Below are 23,582 nucleotides of genomic sequence, written 5' to 3'. Positions count from 1 at the left end.
CCCCCCTAATAAAAATGGTGTTCTTGTGTCCCACACTAGTGCTCCAGTGTCCAGATGTGAAAACAGCTGCTCAGTGTCCTCTCCTTACACACAATCTAGTTTGCATTTCATTCTAGTAACAAAGCCATCTACACAACACAATTCTTTGAAGACAAGTATAGGGCGTCAAAATGGTGGCCAAATGCATATGGCCTAAACTATGGTATTTTATCGTCCGAAATAACAATGTGTGATCCGAACGAATAATGTGCCCATGAACATGAAAGTTGCCATTTTAAACTGTACAACAGTTCCTAAAAGCACATGGAGCAGCACGAACGTAATAAACACAAAAAGAATAGGAACACAGCACAACTACTTACTTTTTTGCAGCACTCTCCGGATCTTTCTGTACTGCTCATGTTCTCGTAATTTCAGGTCCGACCACCGCTTCCTGAGCTGATCTTTCGATCGTCGTACCCCGAATTTCCGGTGCAGACTCCTGACCACTTTCGCCATGATCTTGGCCTTTCTGACATTGGGGTTGGGGTAAGGCCCATTCTTTCCATCATAGTCGGCCTTCTTCAGGATGTCCACCATCTCCACCATCTCCACAAAGGACATATTTGAGTCCTTTAATCTCCTTCTGGATCGGGACGTTTCAGGCTCCAGCCTTTCCTCCTCCTCCTCCTCCTCCTCGTTGCTGTACTTAGCACTATCCTGCTGTCTCTCCGCCATGTGCTCTTCCTCCACTGCGCCGAACGAAAAGGGGCGGGGAATAGACTAGAAAGAACGTCAGGGGCGGGCGGAGTTATACGCATGCGCAATGTGTATAAATCGTAACGCGCGCGTCTTACGTACGATCTGTGAGCGGAGGAAGGAGCATCGGAGACGCCGATCGTGCTAACGAAGGTAGGATCTAAACTTGGGCCTATACTGCTTCGAAATGAAAGCCTATATTGTAACAAGATTAGGGGAGTTTGGCCTGACATTAGGCTTTGTCTTGTTTTGTGTCTTACAGAGAAAATGGATGGGTTCAACGACCACAATTTCCTGCCCCTGTTCATAGACAAGTACAGGGAGCTGCCCTGTCTGTGGCAAGTGAGACACCCCCACTATAATCACAAACAGAAGAGGCAGGCAGCGCTGGAGAAACTGCTGGAGTTGGTGAAGCCGGTGGTCCCCACATCAACCATCCCCTATTTAAAAGCAAAAATTAGTGGCCTGAGGAGCACTTATCTTAGGGAGCGCAAGAAGGTCACAGATTCCCAGAGGTCCGGAGCTGCAGCAGATGACGTTTATGTCCCCAGGCTGTGGTACTACGAGAGACTGCGATTTCTGTCAGACCACACTGAAGTCAGGGAATCCCTCTCCACTCTTCCTTCCACTCTTCCTTCCATACCAGCTGAGGCTTCCGATGTCCAACCTGGGCCTTCCAGCCAGGAAGAAGTGGAGGAGCCCAGCTGGAGTCAGGTATAGCATTCTTCTACAGATTTCTGGTCAATAAATAAATGATGTTTATTAGATGTTATTATTGATCACTAATTGCTGATTAAAAAAAGTGTTTTACATATCAATAGACAGTAGTGGGCACCCAAAATTGGGAAAAGAATGAAAACTGCTGGGCTCAGAAGGATAGTCTGTTATATTTGTTAACATTCAATTTGCAGCAGTCAGGAGGTGAAAATTGTGTGTGATTGATGAATAAAAAACTAAAACTATGTCCCTTTTCATACACAGGAAGACCTCAGCCAGGAGGAGGCTGTGGAATGTGACAGTCAGGAGGAGGCGGGGATTAGTGTCAGCCAGGAGGAGGCGGGGATTAGTGGCAGCCAGGAGGAGGCGGGGCTAAGTGGCAGCCAAGAGAAGCCTGGGACAAGTCGCAGCCTGACTGAGTCTCAGGTCCCTCCCCTCCGCCTGCCATATAAACGAGCCAGGAAGGCCACTCCGAGTCCCGTGCAGGATTCAGCGTACAGGCTGATCCAGGAGGCTTCGGCGTCCCTCTGAGCCTTCCCCAGTCCTGAAGAGGCCTTTGCCTGCATGGCTGCCACAAAATTGCAGGGCATGCAGGAGGGCCAACGCAAGATCTCTGAGGACCTGATTTATAAAGTCCTTCGTAAGGGGTTGAGTGGGGAACTGACACACAAGACGGATATCATTGAGAGGGACGATCCTCCTCCTCCTCCTCCTGCTGCCACAACTCCACCACCACAGCCAAAGCCTGTAAGGAAGCGTGGAAAGAAGACCAAAGAGTGATGACCCTGGGTTCAGTCTGGTCTGACAGAAGATGCAGTCTCTTGTATGACCACAGCCTGGGGACACAGATGTCATCTGCTGCTTTCCGGATCTCTGGGACTTCTGGACCACACTGCCCTCTCTTAGATAAGGACTCCTCAGGCGACCAATTTTGCTTTTAAATAATTGATATCTGCCCTGGGGGTCCAAGGCTTCACCCACTTCTGCAGTTTCTCCAGCGTTGCCTCCCTCTTTGTTTATAGTTGTGACCCCTTAATAAAATTTTTTTGGGTAAATTCTACTCTCCTGTGTGTGTTTTCATCCAAAAAGGACAGTTTGTTGGTGACGATTCAGGTACATTTCTAAAGTACAATGTGAAATTAACAAGGGACAACAACACCAAACAATCTCCTACAGATTAAATAGAACAACATATTAGTGGTGTTGTGGGAACTTGTCACAAAAAACACTTCAGTGGGAAACTTCAAGCAAGATTCCCGATACTGTTGGCACACCGAACACAAACAGATTCATTCACCTCTATCAATCATGCAAAGAAGAAATCTGTGGACCACAGGATATTTCCTTATGAAATGACTTTCATTGAATATATCAAAAATATTAACACCAATATTAAATGGACACTTATACTACCCATTAAAAACTGGACAATGTTGTCCAAAAATATACTCTAGGCTGGCATCTCTCAACCTTTTCAACACAGAGGAACCCTTGAAAAAACATTCTGGTGTCAGGGAACTCCTGCTAAAGATGACTATATCTACAGTCAGGTCCATAAATATTGGGACATTGACACAATTCTAATCTTTTTGGCTCTATACGCCACCACAATGGATTTGAAATGAAACAAATAAGCTTTACCTGCAGACTTTCAACTTTAGCGTATTTACATCCAAATCAGGTGAACGGTGTAAGAATTACAACAGTTTGAATATGTGCCTCCCACTTTTTAAGGGACCAAAAGTAATGGGACAAATGGTTGCTCAGCTGTTCCATGGCCAGGTGTGTGTTATTCCCTCATTATCCCATTTACAAGGAGCAGATAAAAGGTCCAGAGTTCATTTTAAGTGTGCTCTTTGCATTTGGAATCTGTTGCTGTCAACTCTCAATATGAGATCAAAAGAGCTGTCACTATCAGTGAAGCAAGCCATCATTAGGTTGAAAAAACAAAACAAACCCATCAGAGAGATAGCAAAAACATTAGGTGTGGCCAAATCAACTGTTTGGAATATCCTTAAAAAGAAAGAACTCACCGGTGAGCTCAGCAAAACCAAAAGACCCAGAAGACCACGGAAAACAACTGTGGTGGATGACCGAAGAATTCTTTCCCTGGTGAAGAAAACACCCTTCACAACAGTTGGCCAGATCAAGAACACTCTCCAGGAGGTAGGTGTATGTGTGTCAAACTCAACAATCAAGAGAAGACTTCACCAGAGTGAATACAGAGAGTTCACCACAAGATGTAAACCATTAGTGAGCCTCAAAAACAGGAAGGCCAGATTAGAGTTTGCCAAACAACATCTAAAAAAGCCTTCAAAGTTCTGGAACAACATCCTTTGGACAGATGAGACCAAGATCAACTTGTACCAGAGTGATGGGAAGAGAAGAGTATGGAGAAGGAAAGGAACTGCTCATGATCCAAAGCATACCACCTCATCAGTGAAGCATGGTGGTGGTAGTGTCATGGCGTGGGCATGTATGGCTGCCAATGGAACTGGTTCTCTTGTATTTATTGATGATGTGACTGCTGACAAAAGCAGCAGGATGAATTCTGAAGTGTTTCAGACAATATTATCTGCTCATATTCAGCAAAATACTTCAGAACTCATTTGACGGCTCTTCACAGTGCAGATGGACAATGACCCGAAGCATACTGCAAAAGCAACCAATGAGTTTTTTAAGGGAAAGAAGTGGAATGTTATGCAATGGCCAAGTCTCCTAGCTGCCAGGGGAAGAACTCCTCCAGTGAGAGTGGGGGGGCAGCAAAGGGAAAGGAAAGACAGATTCTGGTGGTAGGGGACTCAATTCTTAGAAGGACAGAGAGGGCAATCTGTAACCAAGACCTGAAGCGCCGAACAGTATGTTGTCTACCGGGCGCTCGGGTTCGGCACATCACGGATCTTGTGGACAGATTACTGGGAGGTGCTGGGGAAGACCCGGCTGTCATGGTGCACGTTGGCACCAATGACAAAGTCAGAGGCAGATGGAGTGTCCTAAAGAATGATTTTAGGGACTTAGGAGCTAAATTGAGGAAAAGGACCTCCAAGGTAGTGTTCTCAGGAATACTACCGGTACATCGAGCCACACCAGAGAGGCAGAGGGAGATTAGGGAAGTAAACAAGTGGCTGAAGAGCTGGTGTAGTAAGGAGGGGTTTGGGTTCCTGGAGGACTGGGCCGACTTCTCAGTCGGTAACCGGTACTATAGAAGGGACGGACTGCACCAAAATGAGGAGGGTGCAGATCTGCTGGGAATGAAGATGGCCAAAAAGTTAGAGGGGTTTTTAAACTAGGCGATGGGGGGGAGGGTCCAGAGACAGTGATAGCCAGCGCGGAAGATATTCCAGAGGGTAGTATTGGGGGCATTAGTGGTAGGTTAACCAAAGCACAAAAACACAAGGTGAGTATAGTAGCAAGTCCAAGTTGCAATCTTGAAACACCCAATACGAGGACAATATGCGACCGGTCTAAACTATGTGGCATGTTCACCAATGCCAGGAGCCTGGCGGACAAGATGGGTGAACTAGAGATACTGTTGTACAAGGAGGATTTGGATTTTGTGGGAATTTCAGAGACCTGGTTCAACAGCTCTCATGATTGGCTGGCAAACATTCAAGGGTATACCCTATACCGCAAGGACAGAGAGGGTAAAAAAGGGGGAGGGGTATGCCTATATATCAAGAATAATGTACAAGTGAATGTGAGAGATGACATCACTGAGGGGGCTAGGGAGGAGGTGGAATCTTTATGGGTAGAGCTCCAAAGAGATGAAGCTAAGGGGAAAATAATACTGGGAGTATGCTATAGGCCCCCTAACCTGAGGGAGGAAGTGGAGACGGATCTCCTATCACAAATTGGATTAGCAGCAAGGATGGGAAATGTTATCATAATGGGGGATTTTAATTATCCAGACATAGACTGGGCGGAGGGAACCGCGCATTCATTTAAGGCTCGCCAGTTCCTTAGTGTCTTGCAGGACAATTTTATGGGTCAGATGGTAGACGCACCAACTAGAAATAAAACATTACTAGATCTACTGATTACCAACAATACAGACCTGATAACAGATGTGGAAATACGGGGCAATTTAGGTAACAGCGATCACAGGTCAATTAGTTTCAGTATAAATCACACAAATAGGAGACATGAAGGGAACACAAAGACACTGAATTTCAAAAGAGCCAACTTCCCTAAACTACAAACCTTGCTAAAAGGCATAAATTGGGATAAAATATTAGGAACAAAGAATATGGAGGAGAGATGGGTTTGCTTTAAGAGCATATTAAATAAGGGCATTAGCCAATGTATCCCATTGGGTAATAAATTTAAAAGAGCGAACAAACATCCTGGATGGCTTAACTCCAATGTAAAAATGCATATAAAAGCAAAGGAGAAGGCCTTCAAAAAATATAAGGTTGAGGGATCATCCACAGCATTCAGAATTTATAAAGAATGCAATAAGAAATGTAAGGGTGCAATTAGGATGGCTAAGATAGAACATGAAAGACACATAGCGGAGGAGAGCAAAAAAAATCCCAAGAAATTCTTTAAGTATGTAAACAGTAAAAAAGGGAGGACAGACCATATTGGCCCCATAAAGAATGAGGAAGGACATCTGGTTACAAAGGATGGGGAGATGGCAAAGGTATTGAATTTATTCTTCTCCTCAGTCTTCACGAGTGAATCGGGGGGCTTCAGTAACCAAAACTGCAGTGTTTATCCTCATGACACAACACAGGAAGCACCTACATGGTTAACAGAGGACGGAATTAAAATTAGACTTGAGAAACTTAACATTAATAAATCACCGGGACCAGATGGCTTGCATCCGAGGGTACTTAGGGAACTCAGTCAGGTGATTGCCAGACCGTTGTTCCTAATTTTTACAGACAGTCTATTGACTGGAATGGTACCAGCTGATTGGAGAAAAGCCAATGTAGCACCAATATTTAAAAAGGGCCCAAAAAACATCCCTGGGAATTACAGACCAGTTAGCCTAACATCAATAGTATGTAAACTCTTGGAGGGGATGATAAGGGACTATATACAAGATTTTAGTAATAAGAATGATATCATTAGCAGTAATCAGCATGGATTCATGAAGAATCGTTCTTGCCAAACCATCTATTAACCTTCTATGAGGAGGTGAGTTGCCATCTAGATAAAGGAAGGCCCGTAGACGTGGTGTATCTGGATTTTGCAAAAGCATTTGACACAGTTCCCCATAAATGTTTACTGTACAAAATAAGGTGCGTTGGCATGGACCATAGGGTGAGTACATGGATTGAAAACTGGCTACAAGGGCGTGTTCAGAGGGTGGTGATAAATGGGGAGTACTCAGAATGGTCAGGGGTGGGTAGTGGGGTTCCCCAGGGTTCTGTGCTGGGACCAATCCTATTTAATTTGTTCATAAACGACCTGGAGGATGGGATAAACAGTTCAATCTCTGTATTTGCAGACGATACTAAGCTAAGCAGGGCAATAACTTCTCCGCAGGATGTGGAAATCTTGCAAAAAGACCTGAACAAATTAATGGGGTGGGCAACTACATGGCAAATGAGGTTCAATGTAGAAAAATGTAAAATAATGCATTTGGGTGGCAAAAATATGAATGCAATCTATACACTGGGGGGAGAACCTCTGGGGGAATCTAGGATGGAAAAGGACCTGGGGGTCCTAGTGGATGATAGGCTCAGCAATGGCATGCAATGCCAAGCTGCTGCTAATAAAGCAAACAGAATATTGGCATGCATTAAAAGGGGGATCAACTGCAGAGATAAAACGATAATTCTCCCGCTCTACAAGACTCTGGTCCGCCCGCACCTGGAGTATGCTGTCCAGTTCTGGGCACCAGTCCTCAGGAGGGACGTACTGGAAATGGAGCGAGTACAAAGAAGGGCAACAAAGCTAATAAAGGGTCTGGAGGATCTTAGTTATGAGGAAAGGTTGCGAGCACTGAACTTATTCTCTCTGGAGAAGAGACGCTTGAGAGGGGATATGATTTCAATTTACAAATACTGTACTGGTGACCCCACAATAGGGATAAAACTTTTTCGCAGAAGAGAGTTTAATAAGACTCGTGGCCACTCATTACAATTAGAAGAAAAGAGGTTTAACCTTAAACTACGTAGAGGGTTCTTTACTGTAAGAGCGGCAAGGATGTGGAATTCCCTTCCACAGGCGGTGGTCTCAGTGGGGAGCATTGATAGCTTCAAGAAACTATTAGATAATCACCTGAATGACCGCAATATACAGGGATATGTAATGTAATACTGACACATAATCACACACATAGGTTGGACTTGATGGACTTGTGTCTTTTTTCAACCTCACCTACTATGTAACTATGTAATCACCTGACCTGAATCTGATTGAGCATGCTTTTCACTTGCTGAAGACAAAACTGAAGGGAAAATGTCCCAAGAACAAGCAGGAACTGAAGAATGTTGCAGTAGAGACCTGGCAGAGCATCACCAGGGATGAAACCAGCGTCTGGTGATGTCTATGCATTCCAGACTTCAGGCTGTAATTGACTGCAAATGATTTGCAACCAAGTATTAAAAAGTGAAAGTTTGATGGATGATTGTTAATCTGTCCCATTACTTTTGGTCCCTTTAAAAGTGGGAGGCACATATACAAACTGTTGTAATTCCTACACCGTTCACCTGATTTGGATGTAAATACCCTCAACTTAAAGTTGAAAGTCTGCAGTTAAAGCACATCTTGTTAGTTTCATTTCAAATCCATTGTAGTGGTGTATAGAGCCAAAAAGATTAGAATTGTGTCGATGTGCCAATATTTATGGACCTGACTGTACATCTCATGATACATTAGTGTGATGGTCAGTAGGAAGAATGTTCCTTACACTTGTGGTCATTTGGAAGAATTACCCCCTTACAGAAGCTAAAACGATCAATGAAGTCAGTGGGAACTTATCTGAAAGATGGAAATTTCTCATTGCTCAAGTAACCCGCAGCAACCTCTGGAGAAAACCTATGGTTCCATGAAACCCTGGTTGTGAAACCCTGCTCTAGGCTGTTCTTTAAACAAGTGACTATAATAACCATGTGTTAATAATATTGAATGAAAATACTAAATTAGGGAAATGTATTCCTGGATGGTTTGATTTGGTTAGAGTATAGTGGGATTTTTAATGTGGAGATAGGGGAAAGGCCAGCCTAGAGTATATTTTTGGACAAACTTGTCCAGTTTTTAATGGGTGGGATAAATGTGCATTTAGCATTGGTATTTATATTTTGATATATTTCAAGTACTTAAAAAGGTAGAATGTTTTTTACCTTAATGCATTCTCTCCCCCCCAAGCGATGTGCATGAGAGCTGCAGCTCTTCGGGGTCTCTCTCTCCTCATTGCTTCACACAGCAGCAGGAGAGTAGGGGGCAGGGCCGAGCCGTGGGTGAATGGACAATGTCCATTCATAGGAGAGTGGCTCGGGAGCAAGTCTGCTTGAATGCCCCCATATCAAGAGGCTTGCTATTGGAGGCACTTGGCTGGGGGGAGGAAACAGGACCGCCAGCGGGAGGACCCAAAAAGAAGAGGATTGGAGCTGCTCTGTGCAAAACCGTTGTACAGAGCCGGTCATTATAACACGTTTCTTATATTTTTTTTAGTTTCAACCTTTAGAATAATTAAGAGTAATTTTATAACGACATATGTAGCATTCCCTGGCTATCACTGATTACCTCTTATCATGTTTCATAGATGTAGCACCCTGATGTTTAGGCAGGGCTGCTATTGAATTTAGTTTCCAGGCGATAGTTGCCTTGGCCATTTGTTAGGAGATCAATTGACTTACCCCTAATTCTGGACTTGCTGCACTTTTCTCTTCTGTCACTAGGATGCACAGTAGCTGGGGACATTGGATAAGATAAAGGCATAGCAAGGGCAGATTAGGAATGAATGGGGTGTCTCAGCCAATGGGCAGGGATTTTCTTGGTCCCTTGGCCTGTTGGGAGAGCCTATTTATTTGGGTGGAGTCAGGTGATCAGGGTTCTGTGCCACCTAGACGGCTGTCTGGGTGGACGTGTGTCATTCTGCCCTGGGCTGCTAGGCCTTAAGTCTGAGGCCTATCCCGGGGGTAGGGATGAGCCGAACACCCCCCTGTTCGGTTCGCACCAGAACATGCGAACAGGAAAAAAGTTCGTTCGAACATGCGAACACCGTTAAAGTCTATGGGACACGAACATGAATAATCAAAAGTGCTAATTTTCAAGGCTTATATGCAAGTTATTGTCATAAAAAGTGTTTGGGGACCTGGGTCCTGCCCCAGGGGACATGGATCAATGCAAAAAAAAGTTTTAAAAACGGCCGTTTTTTCAGGAGCAGTGATTTTAATAATGCTTAAAGTCAAACAATAAAAGTGTAATATCCCTTTAAATTTCGTACCTGGGGGGTGTCTATAGTGTGCCTGTAAAGGGGCGCATGTTTCCTGTGTTTAGAACAGTCTGACAGCAAAATGACATTTTGAAGGAAAAAACTCATTTAAAACTACCCGCGGCTATTGCATTGCCGACAATACACATAGAAGTTCATTGATAAAAACGGCATGGGAATTCCCCAAAGGGGAACCCCGAACCAAAATTAAAAAAAAAAAATGACGTGGGGGTCCCCCTAAATTCCATACCAGGCCCTTCAGGTCTGGTATGGATATTAAGGGGAACCCCGGCCAAAATTTAAAAAAAAAAATGACGTGGGGTTCCCCCTAAATTCCATACCAGACCCTTCAGGTCTGGTATGGATTTTAAGGGGAACCCCGCGCCAAAAAAAAAAAAAAAAACGGCGTGGGGTCCCCCCAAAAATCCATACCAGACCCTTATCCGAGCACGCAACCTGGCAGGCCGCAGGAAAAGAGGGGGGGACGAGAGTGCGGCCCCCCCTCCCTCCTGAACCGTACCAGGCCACATGCCCTCAACATTGGGAGGGTGCTTTGGGGTAGCCCCCCAAAACACCTTGTCCCCATGTTGATGAGGACAAGGGCCTCATCCCCACAACCCTGGCCGGTGGTTGTGGGGGTCTGCGGGCGGGGGGCTTATCGGAATCTGGAAGCCCCCTTTAACAAGGTGACCCCCAGATCCCGGCCCCCCCCCCTGTGTGAAATGGTAAGGGGGTACATAAGTACCCCTACCATTTCACGAAAAAAGTGTCAAAAATGTTAAAAATGACAAGAGACAGTTTTTGACAATTCCTTTATTTAAATGCTTCTTCTTTCTTCTATCTTCCTTCATCTTCTGGTTCTTCTGGCTCTTCTGGTTCTTCTGGTTCTTCCTCCGGCGTTCTCGTCCAGCATCTCCTCCGCAGCGTCTTCTGTCTTCTTCTCCTCGGGCCGCTCCGCACCCATGGCATGGGGGGGAGGCTCCCGCTCTTCTCTTCTTCTCTTCTTCTTTTCTTCTTTTATTCTTTTCTTCTCTTCTTCTCTTCTTCTTCATTTTCTTCTCCGGGCCACTCCGCAATCCATGCTGGCATGGAGGGAGGCTCCCGCTGTGTGACGGCGCTCCTCGTCTGACAGTTCTTAAATAACGGGGGGGCGGGGCCACCCGGTGACCCCGCCCCCCTCTGACGCACGGTGACTTGACGGGACTTCCCTGTGACGTCACGGGGAATGCCACAGGGAAGTCCCGTCAAGTCACCGTGCGTCAGAGGGGGGCGGGGTCATCGGGTGGCCCCGCCCCCCCGTTATTTAAGAACTGTCAGACGAGGAGCGCCGTCACACAGCGGGAGCCTCCCTCCATGCCAGCATGGATTGCGGAGCGGCCCGGAGAAGAAAATGAAGAAGAAGAGAAGAAGAGAAGAAAAGAAGAAAAGAAGAAAAGAAGAAGAGAAGAAGAGAAGAGCGGGAGCCTCCCCCCCATGCCATGGGTGCGGAGCGGCCCGAGGAGAAGAAGACAGAAGACGCCGCGGAGGAGATGCTGGACGAGAACGCCGGAGGAAGAACCAGAAGAACCAGAAGAGCCAGAAGAACCAGAAGATGAAGGAAGATAGAAGAAAGAAGAAGCATTTAAATAAAGGAATTGTCAAAAACTGTCTCTTGTCATTTTTAACATTTTTGACACTTTTTTCGTGAAATGGTAGGGGTACTTATGTACCCCCTTACCATTTCACACAGGGGGGGGGCCGGGATCTGGGGGTCACCTTGTTAAAGGGGGCTTCCAGATTCCGATAAGCCCCCCGCCCGCAGACCCCCACAACCACCGGCCAGGGTTGTGGGGATGAGGCCCTTGTCCTCATCAACATGGGGACAAGGTGTTTTGGGGGCTACCCCAAAGCACCCTCTCAATGTTGAGGGCATGTGGCCTGGTACGGTTCAGGAGGGAGGGGGGGCCGCACTCTTGTCCCCCCCTCTTTTCCTGCGGCCTGCCAGGTTGCGTGCTCGGATAAGGGTCTGGTATGGATTTTTGGGGGGACCCCACGCCGTTTTTTTTTTTTTTTTTGGCGCGGGGTTCCCCTTAAAATCCATACCAGACCTGAAGGGTCTGGTATGGAATTTAGGGGGAACCCCACGTCATTTTTTTTTTAAATTTTGGCCGGGGTTCCCCTTAATATCCATACCAGACCTGAAGGGCCTGGTATGGAATTTAGGGGGACCCCCACGTCATTTTTTTTTTTTAATTTTGGTTCGGGGTTCCCCTTTGGGGAATTCCCATGCCGTTTTTATCAATGAACTTCTATGTGTATTGTCGGCAATGCAATAGCCGCGGGTAGTTTTAAATGAGTTTTTTCCTTCAAAATGTAATTTTGCTGTCAGACTGTTCTAAACACAGGAAACATGCGCCCCTTTACAGGCACACTATAGACACCCCCCAGGTACGAAATTTAAAGGGATATTACACTTTTATTGATTGACTTTAAGTATTATTAAAATCACTGCTCCTGAAAAAACGGCCGTTTTTAAAACTTTTTTTTGCATTGATCCATGTCCCCTGGGGCAGGACCCAGGTCCCCAAACACTTTTTATGACAATAACTTGCATATTAGCCTTTAAAATTAGCACTTTTGATTTCTCCCATAGACTTTTAAAGGGTGTTCCGCGGCATTCGAATTTGCCGCGAACACCCCAAATTGTTCGCTGTTCGGTGAACTTGCGAACAGCCAATGTTCGAGTCGAACATGAGTTCGACTCGAACTCGAAGCTCATCCCTACCCGGGGGCATCTGGCTACTAGGCTGTCTGAGGGCCTATCCAGAAGCAGGAGAGCAGTGTAGGGTTGGGACTGCGGACTTGCAGTCCAACCAGAAGGAACGGTTCCGCCAGCTGGGGAACCAGTTGTGGTGGGAGGTAGAGGGGAAGCTGTCGCCACTAAGGGACCATCCAACTTGATACTGGAGACCACTGTGAGTGAGTTGAGGCCAGTACCAGAGCAGGACTTCTCGCCAGCCAGGGATGGCAAAGAAGTGGTAAAACTTCAGCAAGAGCCAAGTCAAGGACCCAGCGGGACAGCAGAGGTGACGCTTGCGGAGCATCAGTCAGTGCCAAGCCAGGGACCTAGCGTGTCAGCAGTAGTGACGCTTGAAGAGTATGTGTGAGTGCCAAGCTAGGGACCCAGCAGGGAAGCGGGGGTGACGATTGAGGAAGATACTGAATGCTAACAATGTAAGAACTCAAGGGATCTAGTGGCTATTGGATCTGAAGTCTAGTGGGAGCTCATTGAGTGAAGACCCACAGTTAGTGATTGTGGGGTAAGCTGAGAACTGTTCGTGTTGAAAAAAGTTGGATACAATTACAGTTAGTAACTTTTACAAGATTGTTGCCATAGGAGACAGCGTCCTACCTATACAGAAGTGGTGTCCAGCTGGAGGCCTTCACCTGTATGGCTGTCTGCCTATAGAAGTCTCTGAGTCTGCTAATTAACATTGCATCTACCTAAAGTGGTTGTAAACCCTTACAACACACTTTTTGCTAACGGTAAGCCTATAATAAGGCTTACCTGTAGCTACCCTGGTTATCTCCTGTAACGAAAGTCCCACACTCTACTTAGGTGCTTTCGTCATATACCGCTTACTCCCAGTCTGAATATAGATATCAGATATTCCAACCGCTCACAAGCAGAAAACAAGACGATACTTGTTTAGTTGCTGAACATGGACTCTTTATTAGAACCAAAATACAAGTCTTATATATACAGTTAAAGAGGAGATTCCTACCTCCTGCTCATATTACTCTAACAATACAACTGTAATACATTATCATAAGTATAAACACAGGGCACCTTCATACAATAGCAAGGTTAATTAGCACAAACAACAATGGGTGAAATACTCTTAGAAGCCACACTAGTAGACAACAGGAGACCCAGGGCTTTCCAGATCTCATTAATCAGCATTCCTTTCACATACATCTGCTATATGAGTCCCAAGCATGCAGAGACCATCACGCCCTCTTTAATAATGTCCTTGTGCATTACATAACAGAATATCTTCCTAAATGCTTGTAGCTCCCTCAAATGCCAGGGCCCATAGTCGGTAGGCAAGAGGCTAGCATTCAGTCCCCTCCAAAAGCCTCTGTCCTGGGTGAGTCTGTCACATTTCTCCCCCATCAAATGTTGACTAACAAGGTCTCAGACCTCCACCTGGTCTGGACATGCATTAGTCAGGCAGAGTGAACTCCAATAGTCTGTCGACATGATCTCCATTCTTGGCTGCAAGGCATAGTTGACCTCAGTAGGTGTGGGGCAGAGGTCATTGACTCTGTCCGGCTGCCAGCACTTCAGCTGGGTGGTTTTTAACATTCCGGGGCTCGGTCTGCTGCTGGGCAGAGGGGCCAATCGCCCCAGCTTCCTGAAGCTGTAGAGACATTGTAGGTGCTAGGCAGAGGCCAGCTGCGCTCTGTCCTGTTGCCAGTGATTAAGCTGGGAGTAGCAGCTTTACTACATCAGCTTGTCGCTGGAGAGAGGGGCTGACTGCCCCAGCTCCCTGTAACTTCACAGTTGCTGCCGGTGCTGGGCAGAGGTTAGTAGCACTCTGCCCTGTTGCCAGCACTTCTGCTGGGGACTCCACATCCTCTGCTCCGGCTAACCGTTGGGGCAGGAGGCTGGCTTCCTCCACTCCCAAACTGTGTAGCTGCCATTGGGGAGGTGAGCCGGCTGCTTCCTTTTCCATTCCCTCATCTGGCTGCTGGGACAACATGTCTGTGGTACTGTCTCCCAGGTGCACGGATCTTTGCTAGGGAGGAAAGACCGCTTCCTCCACCCTGGCCAACTGTTGGGGGAGGGACTCTCCCTTCTCCCCCTGTATCCTGATCTGCTGCTGGGAAGTGACCACCACCTTCTCACCCTGAGCCTCTGGAACTGCCACAGATGTGGGGCAGAGGCCTTGGACCCTCTGTCCGGTGGCCAGCGCTTCAGCTGGGGTAGTTCCTTGTAACTCCACAGATACTGCTGTTGGTGCTAGGCAGAGCACAGTGAAGTTTGGCCCTAATTCCAGCTCTTCTGCTGGGGGCTCACCATGTTGTTCTTCCTCAGTAGAAAGGTCTATCAAATCCCTTGTCTCTGCAAGTGGTGTCTGGGAATAGAGGTTCACCATCTGTCCATGGAACTCAGAAGATGCTATCGGTGCTGAGCAGAGGTTAGCAGAGCTCTGCCCTGTTGTCAGCACTTCAGCTTTGGAGATGCAATCTCCAGATTTTCCACTGCCGATTCTTTGACATACTGCTGGACAGGCACATTCGTCCACCCAAGATCATCCAATGCAGAAACAGGTTCATCAGGGTCAGTCAGCACTTGCTGCATCCGCCATAAGACCTCCGCGTCCATAGCTGCAGGGGCAGGTTGGCAAAGCACACTGTTACTCTGCCACACTGCCAACTCTTCAGCCAGGATTTCAGAGTTGTCAACTGGTATTTCCTGATAGTCCCAGGCAAAGGGAGCCCAGCCCTGGTGCTGAGCAGAGTCTAGCAGCCGTCTGTAGGCGATCTCCAGTTTCCATTCCTGAACGGGCAGAAACTCTATATCTTCCAGTGCCCAGTGCACTTCCGAGACGTTCAGTAGCCCTTCTCTGAAATCCATGATTTCGTCCAACCACCACTCCAAATCACTCCCAAAGTTAGGGTCCCCTGTCAGCTTCACATACAAGAGTCCCAGGCCGCTGTAGCCAAAGCCTTCTGTTGGGCTGTCATCCACTATCTAAGGGCATGTTTGGGATACATGCCACCGGAGGGCTCTGTAGCTCTCATCCAGCCTCATCTCTGCCCAGACCAGCCTGCATAATTCAGCTGTCTGCTTCTTGTGCGGTTTTTCTCCCAGAAACAGCACCCGCAATTCATACTGTGACCAGTACCTTTCCTGGATGGAGGGGAGAACTTTTCCCTGGTGTCGTTGCTCATGGGCCAGCGCTTCCTTTCAGAGTTCGCATCGGATAGAATCAAACCATCCCAGCAGAACCTGCTCTGATACTTCTAACCTCCTTCTGAATTCCTCTTCCATGGTGGCTGGTATCTGTACCTCTCCTCTCCTGCTATCTGGACCTTGGATCCAGGTGGAAGTTTGGACGTCCCAGACTGCAGGAAGTGTCCCACTGCTTGCCACCATTGTAACAAAATGTCACACACTCAGCTTGAGTTCTTTCGTCATATACCGCTTTCTCCCAGTCTGAATATAGATATCAGATATTCCAACCGCTCACAAGCAGAAAACAAGACGATACTTGTTTAGTTGCTGAACATGGACTCTTTATTAGAACCAAAATACAAGTCTTATATACACAGTTAAAGAGGAGGTTCCTACCTCCTGCTCATATTACTCTAACAATACAACTGTAACCAGAAACCTAATTAACATGAGCTAATTAACTAATCCCTTAAAGCAGCTGATGTGACTCTGTGCCCTCCTGAGCATTGTTATGATTAATCAGGATTTCACTACAGATCAGACTTGTTGTCACCGAGCTTCACACAGTAGATTATACATTATCATAAGTACAAACACAGGACACCTTTATACAATAGCAAGATTAATTAGCACAAACAACAATGGGTGAAATACTCTTAGAAGCCACACTAGTAGACAATAGGATACCCAGGGCTTTCCAGATCTCATTAATCAGCATTCCTTTCACATACATCTGCTATATGAGTCCCAAGCATGCAGAGACCATCATGGCTTCCTTAATAATGTCCTTTTGCATTAAATAACAGAATATCTTCCTAAATGCTTGTAGCTCCCTCAAATGCCAGGGCCCATAGTCGGTAGGCAGAGGCTTGCATTCAGTCCCCTCAAAAGCCTCTGTCTCGAGTGAGTCTGTCAAATCTCCTAAACCTGATATCCCCTGTATTTGCATGTATTTGCATGTGCCGATGTCATCGGCACATGCGCAAGTACGTGCCATTTCTTCAGTTAGACTGGGCCGTTACCGATGGCTCCAGCCAATCACAGCGCCGGAGCCCACAATTCCTGGAAGTAACGCCGGCCAGAGCGGTGAATGAGGACCACTGCGGGGGCTTCAATCTAAGGTAAGCAATACATAATGAGCTAGTATGCATAGCATACTAGCTCATTATGCCTTTGTCTTGCAGGTTTTTTTTTTTTTTTTTTTTATTGGGTCTACAATCACTTTAAGGGTGTCCTGTCCCTAACCCTCTCTCCCACAGTTCTGTTAAAGAGACAATAAATCTCTTTGCATTCAAAAAGTGTCTGGCGCCCACTCTTTTCCTCTTGCATTACACCCACCATTCCTTGTAACCCACTCTACACAGAAGGATGTCCGCTGTCCCTGACGCTTGAGGTCACCATTAGGCCTAAAGGGGCCCAGGACTTTTCTACATAAATGTTTACTGGGTACAGGGACCTGCCCTTCTTATAGAGAATGGGATTTCCTTATTTAAAAAAATTAGGAGCTCCTGGTTCCACACATTTTATAATTTATAGCTTTGCAACTGAGTTTGTGCAAATGTATACATGTTTAATTGATAATGTGATAATGACGATTGGTTGCAACTTCAATCGTTGCAATTATAAGGTTCCGGAGATCTTTTGGCAGGTGACTCATTGTCTTGGTTCATCAATAGACAAAGACTGGGATTGATGGCTGACACAACGCCTACAACCAGAAGTTCCTAAACCACTGCCTCTAGCATTGTTGTGGTTCATCAATAGATGGGCAAAGCCCAGGATCAGTCACAAACATAACCCCTACAACCCTCAGTTCCTAAACCACTGCCACTGCCGTACTTACCGTGTAAACTTTTTCAACCAGTCAGCAACATCCTGTATGGTTTGTGACCTGCCCAATCAATCGATCAGCAAACCATGCAAGCACTGGGTGGCGGTAAGCAACAGCCAGTCCCAGATGATTTGTTATAACATTTTCATAATCTGAAATATTGGTTTGCTTCTTGAAAATAGCCCAAAACCAATTTCAGAGGAGCTTTTTGCTAAGTATCTGACATATTGTTGGAAAATCACTTCTTTCCCGTGCCAGAAATAACATGGGCAGCTTGGAGGCCCATCGTATATCACCTACGAGGACAGTAACAATCAAAACACTGACCTTTTGGGAGGAGGGGGGGGGACAAAACGGGTCGGGGCAGCCATATGCAAAATGCTTTGACAAGGTCTCGGCAGAATTCCCTCCACACATTGGAAGCTTCCGTGTGATCTGATTCCTGACCTTCTCGAGAACGGCCTCTGCCTGCCAAGGACAACCTCAGTGGGGTTAGTGGCTGCCAAGCGCAAGCCGTTCAGGGATTAGCTCGTCTGGGCTCGTTTCAAAACTTTATGGTTTGTTGAGTTTTCTATTTTTAAATTAAGGATCAATCTTTCAGCTTTTTCTCTTTCATATTGGGGGCTTTTTTTTTTAAATTATTTTCCAAAAATAAAAAAAAAACACCAATTACACTACATGACTGGATAAATGTACAAAAGTAATAACACGAGGGGCTGTGATTGGATTAAAAAAAGTTTGCAGCGGGTTATTAAATGACGACTCCACCCGAAACTGATTTTGCAGTTTTGAGTGGAAAGTTCAGGTACTACAAAATGCAATATGATATACGATATTTAAAGGAATATTTCATTTTTATTGTTTCACTTTAAGCATTAATAAAATCAATGCTCCTGAAAAAAGGGTTGTTTCAAAACTTTGTTTTGCATTGATCCATGTCCCCTGGGGCAGGACTCGGGTCCCCAAACACTTTTTATGACAATAACTTGCATATAAGCCTTTAAAATGAGCACTTTTGATTTTTCATGTTAGTGTCCCATAGACTTTAAACGGTGTTGTGCGGCTTTCGAATTTCCCGCGAACACCGCATATTGTTCGTTGTTCACCGAACGTCTGAACAACCAAATAATAAACAATAAAAAATGCCAGTGGTGATTAAAGTGGGGTTCCACCCAAAAAAACAAAAATACCTGAAAAATTCTAAAAAAAAAAAAACAAAAAAAATTTGAAATGCCTGTTGCTAGGTGGTCCCTCGTAGTCTGCCTCTTCCTTTGCCTGGGCTGGTGACATCACTTCCCCCTCGGCATAGGAAGGGCTCGGCTCTGCTCCCTCCCTCCTGTCAATCATCTGGGACCCATTACAGGTCCCAGGTGATTGAGCGGCCAATCACGGCGCGCGGCGCCGCTCGCGCATGCGCAGTGGGTGCCAGGCTGTGAAGCCACAGCCCGGCGCCCACAGTTGAAATGCCGGCGCCGACGAGCGGAGGGGGGGGACGAGCGGGGCTTCGATCCCCCGCATCGCTGGACCCAGGGACAGGTAAGTGTCCAATTAAAAGTCAGCAGCTGCAGTATTTGTAGCTGCTTTTTAATTGTTTTTTTTTTTTTTTTTTAATGGACCCCCTGGGTGGAACTCCTCTTTAAATACCACCAAAAGAAAGCTCTATTTGTGTAAAAAAAAAAAAAAAAAAAAGGTTTCAATTATGTACAGTGCTGCGTGACCGCGCAATTGCCAGTTAAAGGGGGTAAAACAAAAATGTGGTTAAACTAAAATGCACTCTGTGACAGACCCAACCAGGACAGGGGCTTTTGGAGGGGACTGCAAGGTTGCCTCTTGCCTACTGACTATGGGCCCTTGTTTTTTATGGGGCTATATTCTTTGGGAGGTGTGTGCCCGGGGGGACCCTTGGAGTGATCTTGCTTTGGATTCGGGGATGTCTCCCTGAAACACACAGACTCTGGGAATCTAGGCCCGGGATACAGATATATGGGCCTCTGTGCCCATAGCCAGCAATTACTGCTTTAGATTGTGATACTCAGAGCAGATGTTAATATCATCAGCTCCAGGTATCTTGATTCTGCTAAGTATGTCTCTCCCAATGTTAATTGTGTAGTGGAGTCACCTATTGCTCCTGTCTGTCTGCTCATTTCTGTGTTTATACATATAATAATGTGTATTGTACAGTACTTTGTATTGAGGGTTGTAGGTGTCAAATGGTCTAGTCACCTAGGCTGGTTTTAGTGATTAGTTAATTAGCTCATGTTAATTATATCACTGTCAGCTATCAGTTGATGGATGTGGATTAGCATTATGCGCATGTTGGCTGTTCCTTAGCTATGTTAATTATCTTCCTGTTTACAGTATATGATCATGTGATCAGGCTCATTTAATCTGGTGTACTATATATTCTCTGTAGCAAGCTTTCTCAACCAGGGTTCCTCCAGGGGATGCTAGGGGTTCCTTGAGCAATGACAATTTCTTTTTAGATATAGTCATTTTTACCAGGGGTTTCCTAACACCGGAAAGTTATTTCAAGGGTTCCTTAGTGTTGCAAAGGCTGAGAAGAACTGCTTCTGTAGGGATGGGCGAATGGTTCGGCCCGAGCATGAGTTCGAATTTGCAGGGTGTTTGCCCCGATGAACACCCTGCAATGCACTGAGTGCTGCACAGTGTATTCTGTGCCCTGATTGGGCAAAGCTTTTAAACTGGTTGTTAAGGAACGGGGCCGGGAAGCCAGCCGCCCCGTCCTTAACAACCGATGAGTCATCAGCTGTCAATGGGTTTCCCCGTTGACAGATGAATAAAAAGAAAAAAAAGTGCCGCTAAAAAAAATCCATACCAGACCCTAATCTGAGCATACAAGTAGGTCAGGAAAGGGGAGGGGACAAGCGAGCACCCTCCCAACCCCAAAGTACCTCACCTTGTCCCAATGTTGATGGGGACAAGGGCCTCTTGCTGACAACCCTGGGGTGTGGTTGTTGGGGTCTGTGGGCGGGGGGCTTATCAGAATCTGGAAGCCCCTTGGCCCCCCAGATCCTGACTCCGCCCCTATGTGAATGGGTATCGGGTGCATTGTATCCATACCCATTCACCAAAAAAGTGTCAAAAAGTAAGAAAAATAGGAAACAGTTATTGACAAATCCTTTATTAAAAAATAAAAAACAAAAAAAAAGGGTCCCTCGATGTAAATCCATTGTCAATCACGATGCCCGACAAACCCGAAAAATACAAACAATTGAAAACGCTTCCGCCTCCTTGGAGGCTACCCAACGTATGCTCTCTCTTCGCTTTGACAGCTCTCAAATAGGCAAGGGGCGGGGCCACCTGGTGGAGTAACTGGGTGGCCCCACCCCCTTCTGACATCACATGACTGCACCTGATGTCAGAAGGGGGCGGTGGCACCAGGTGATGTAACCGGGTGGCCCCGCCCCTTGCCTATATAAGGACTGTCAAAGTGCAGAGCGAGCAGATGGAGGGAAGCCTCCCAGGAGGAGGAAGCGTTGTCATTTTTTACTATTTTTCGGGTCCAGTGGGCATCATTATTGATGATGGATTTACATCGAGGGACACTTTTTCAAATTTTTTAATGAAGGAACTGTAAAAGACTGTTTCCTGTGGTTCTTACTTTTTGACAATTTTTTGGTGAATGGGTAGGGGTATGATGTACCATAGGGGGGTGGGCTGGAATCTGGGGGGCTTCCCGAAGACCCTGCCCAGGGTTGTCGGGAAGAGGCCCTTGTCCCCATTAACATGTGGATAAGGTGCTTTGGGGTTAGGGGACGCAGACCCCCCCCCTGTCCCAAAGCACCCACCACCCCATGTTGATGGCATGTGGCCTGGTATGGATCAGAAGGGGGGGTGCTCGCACTCCTGACCTGCCAGGCTGCATACTCAGATAAGGGTCTGGTATGAATTTTGTGGGGGACCCCACGCTGTTTTTTCTTTTAATTTTTAATAGCTGGATACTGGCAATTGTAATCACGAGTCATTTTAAATGGGATTTTTTTCTTTAGAAATGTCAGTTTTGCTGTAGCATTTTCTGTATATACTACAGGTGCGCCACGTTACAGACACAGTAAGGGGGCCCCGCAGGCATGATATTTAAAGGAATTTTTCATTTTCATTGTTGCACTTTTAGCATCATTAAAATCACTGCTCTTGAAAAAAACGATTGTTTTTCTACAAAAAAAATGTATTGATACATGTCCCCCAGGGCAGTACCCAGACCCCCATACCCCTTATGGCCAATTACTTGCATATAAGCCATCAAAATTGGCACTTTTGATTTTTCCTGTTCGGCTCCCATAGACTTCGATGGGGTTCGCTGTTCGGGTTAGAACTTTTCCCCTGTTCGGGAGTTCTGCTGCGAACCGAACAGGGGGGGTATTCGGCCCATCCCTTATTCTCTGTGAGTTTTCAATAAAGAGTGTCAGTTCGTATATAAGCTATTTGTCGGCTAGTCTTGGATGGGCAGCTATAATATGTGGTTCCTATGACCAGACTGGAGGAAGCTATATCTTGACGGAAGCACCCAAGCTGGGTGCTGGACGGTTCCATGACACATTCACATAGTGTTGCAGATATAATCACTTTGCACAGAAAGTCAGTAGCACTGTGATGAAGATAAGCCACTCACATCCAAGAGCAAAGATCACTCCACTCAGTAAACAGACAGTTTTCCCTCAGACTCCCAGGCTCCATCCAACATGTTTCGTCAATCGTGACCTCTTCAGCGGCCTGAAAAACTTGTAGCTACAGCCCATCCATTTTCAAATACACATTGCCCTGTCTGTATAAAGAAGCAACCTTGATAATCAAAACATAATCTAGTCAGCCTCTCTATCAACTGCACAGAATCTGATGTATGCTAAAAGTGGAGGCCTTGAATTGGCTGGATTTTCTCCTTTACAGCCTCTTTTTGTGAATACACCTTTGTCTTTATGTAGAGTCCTTGGCCTACTAAAAAAATGACAAAGTTGCTGTGTTTTCTGACACTTTTACGGCGCGCATTTGATGTTTTATATACGGAAAAGGAAAAAAAAAATTGGATTTAATAAAACGTAACTCTCCAGGAAATGATCTGAAATCAAGAAAGTATGCCTTTTGGTAACTGCATGGATAACTTTACAGTTTGCAGTCTACGGAATATCAAAGATCCCCTCGCTCAAGTGTTTCAATGTGTTCCGCGGATTGTTACGATATTGGGTTCTCGTCCTTCTGTTTTTTTGATGCTTTAAAATGAAGTCCAGCTGTAGCGGGGCAGGTAAAGGCACAGCCCCACATGGATGTATATTTAAGCATTCCTTTGCTGATGTTTAACAGCGTGGTGTAAGTCGCATATAATACACTCTAATGGTTTTTGTTGGCGTCGGGGGAGTGTCAAGATTACATTATATTCTGTATTGTTGTGTTGTGCTAAATCTGTGACAATCACAAAAATATGTTGCCTGGTGTGTGTGCATTTAGGAAGATTGCTTTATTACCATGTGCTAGAGAGATTTCTTCAAAATTAATCCCATAAAAAGGATGATATATGAGGTTTGGTTACCTTCACCTTTATAGCACCTTAGATATCAACTCCTGCAAACCTACTACTTGCAGACCGGGCCTTTTCTGGCACTTTTTGTTTACATGTAACAATCAGTATTTTTTGCTAGAAAATGTCTTAGAACCCCCTAACTTATATATATATTTTTTTTTTTAAAGCAGAGGCTCTAGAACAGTGGTATCCAAACTGTGGCCCTTTGCTTACTTTGAGCACTAATTCATTTACTGAAACCAAGGAAGGGGCACAATTCCTACCAATGACACCAACAATGGGGCACAGTTCCTCCCAATTAGTACTCCATATTCCCATTACACACGTTCCTGGAAGAGCTCTAAAAGTTTGGGTGCTGAAGCAACAACCAACTGGAGACTGGTTCAGAAAGTCACAAAGTTCCTCCCAATGACACCAACAATGGGGC

Source organism: Aquarana catesbeiana, linkage group LG01, assembly GCF_042186555.1.
Source record: "Aquarana catesbeiana isolate 2022-GZ linkage group LG01, ASM4218655v1, whole genome shotgun sequence".
Taxonomy (NCBI): Eukaryota; Metazoa; Chordata; class Amphibia; order Anura; family Ranidae; genus Aquarana; species Aquarana catesbeiana.
This window is presented reverse-complemented; position numbering follows the sequence as displayed.